We start from the raw sequence: 2,531 nt of genomic DNA, 5'->3' as shown, positions 1-2,531 counted from the left end.
TTTTTTTTTGAGATAGGTTCTTGGGAACTTCGAACTGCAATCCTCCTGATCTCTGCCTCCTGAGTAGCTAGGATTACAGGTGTGAGCTACCTGCACCCGGCTTGCTTTAGTTATTTTTCAGATAGGGTCTCACCTTTTGCCCATGGCTGGCCTGGGACCACGATCCTCCTACCTAAGCCTCCTGCATGGTTGGAATTACAGGCACACACCTGGCTTATTTGCTGAGATGTGATCTAACCTGGCCCCAAATTTGTGGTTATGGGGGGATTTTTGTTTTGTTTTTTGTTGGTATTGGGGTTTGAACTCAGGGCCTTGAGCTTGCTAGGAAGGTGCTCTACCTCTTAAAACACATTCCTAGCCAAGAGAGTTTTCTTTCTTTTTTTTTTTTTAATGTAGAATGCCATGCTAATCTTCTCTGTATCGTTTCAATTTTAGTATATGTGCTGCCGAAGCGAGCGCTCGAGAGAAATTCTTAATTTGCCTCTGCCTTGCCTATAGCAGTGTCCCAACCTGCAGGAAAGATGAGACGGAAGCGAGGAAGCATGCACACGGAGGTGGCCTTTCGCCTGGACCACCAGGTCCTGCTCTGGTGGAGGGCTCTTGCCATGGTCCGTCTTCACCCCAGCATACTACACCCTCCAGGAATTCGAATTCCCAGGACCTTCCTTACATTCGGGCTCATTCTAAACTAAGATCAGAACTTTAACCCAGGACAGGATCAAGACTCAGTCTGTTACAAAGGTCAGGGCCCACACCAGCCTGGGATCAAGGCTCATCCCATGAATAAAAAGCAGGACTCAGATTTCCTAGCAGTGAATTCATACCTCTGAGCCTCAGTTTCTTCTCCAGTCAAATGTGGACATATGCTCAGTGCCAGTGGCTCACACCTGTAATCCTAGCTACTCAGGAGGCAGAGATCAGGAGGATTGAGGTTCGAAGCCAGAGTGGGCAAATATCTTGAAAAAAAACCCTTCACCAAAAAGGGGTGGTAGAGTGGCTCAAGGTGAAGGTCCTGAGATCAAGCCCCACTACTACCAAAAATAATACTACTAATAAAAATACGGACATAGCTAAACCCTGCCTGCTTCGAGGGCAGGCGTTCGTAGAGCATTTCTGTACCATGCTCAGATTCTAAAACTCTAGCACATACTTCCTCTCACTGAGTCCTCATCATAGTCACTGTTTAACGACAAGAATACAGGCTCGGAGAGGTTAAGGAGCTTATCCAGGGCCACACAGCCTGTAAATAGGGGTTGGGTCCAGTTCTTTCAGACGCCAACCAGTTTCTAGGATACAGTAACACAAAGAAGCCATGACTAAGACTGCATTTGTCTACCCAGTCCTCATGTTCCTCATTTCCCACAGTAACAAAGCCCTTATTCTACCCTAGAGCAATGTGTCTATCTAAAAGACTACATTTCCCAGCATTCCTTGCAACCAGGATAGACCAAAGATATGGATAAGAGGATTATTGGAAAGGACTCCTGGGCAAGGTCTGTAATAGGGAGACAGAGAGCTTGGGATCTTCCCATGTATCTAATTCTTTTTTTTTTTTTTTTTTGGTGGGTACTGGGGATTTGAACTTAGAGCCTCACACTTGCTGGGCAGGTGCTTTTTCACTTGAACCACACCCCTTTTACTTTGATTATTTTTGAGATAGGGTCTCAGCCTGGATGGTGATCCTTCTTATTTTACACCTCCCATAGCTGGGATGACATGTGTGTGCCACCTTGCCTAGCTTTTTTTTTTTTTTTCCCCATTGAGAATGGGGTCTTGTGAGCTTCCCCTCTCCCTGGACTGGCCTTGAACCCATGAAGCTGGGATGAAAGGGGTATGCCACCATATCAAGCTATCAGTTGACATGGGGTCTTGTGAATATTTTTGTTTCTTTAATTTTTTTTTTTTGGCCTGGTCTGGCCTCAAACTGAAATTCTCCTAATCTCAAGTAGTTAGGATTGCAGGCCTCGTTTCTTGCTTTTTGCCTGGAATGCAGGCAGACAGCCCAGCAGTCATCTTGAACTATGAGGTCACAACCGAAAATAGAGAGCAGTGCTGACAATGCTAAAACCTAAAGAGAGAAGTTTGGGACAGATGACACAGCGGTGCCACCACACCAATACTGGGCTGCCCACATTCAGATACGGTAGAGTAAAAGACACAAATAATTTCTTTAGGTCGCCACAGTTGGATCTCGGCCACCAGCAGATAAAAGTATTTCTAACTAGAGCCTAAGGTTATCCTGAAGAAAGGATGGTCACACAGACGTGCGAAATACCAAACTAAGCACTCCAGCAGTTCTTCTCCCAGGACTGCTCCACCCCTAGAAATGCCAATCAGCTTTGGAAACCACCAAGAGGAGGATGTGCTATGCCGCGTTTCCCAAGCCTGCTCCGCACGGGCCGTTTTGTGGTGGCATAGGGTACAGTGTGTGTGCGTGTGTGTGCGTGTGTGTGACTGCAGAGCTGGGTGCTGGGACCACTTCCTGATGCCTGTCAGGCGCTCTACCACTTGAGCCATGTTCCCAGCTCTTT

General features: G+C 46.7%; 1 pseudogene; it reads right to left on the bottom strand.

The window, feature by feature from the left end:
- Positions 1-360: 360 nt before the first annotated feature.
- LOC141419385 (U6 spliceosomal RNA) lies at positions 361-459 on the bottom strand (annotated as a pseudogene).
- Positions 460-2,531: the final 2,072 nt, after the last annotated feature.

Source organism: Castor canadensis, chromosome 19, assembly GCF_047511655.1.
Source record: "Castor canadensis chromosome 19, mCasCan1.hap1v2, whole genome shotgun sequence".
Lineage (NCBI taxonomy): Eukaryota > Metazoa > Chordata > Mammalia > Rodentia > Castoridae > Castor > Castor canadensis.
This window is presented reverse-complemented; position numbering and strand designations above follow the sequence as displayed.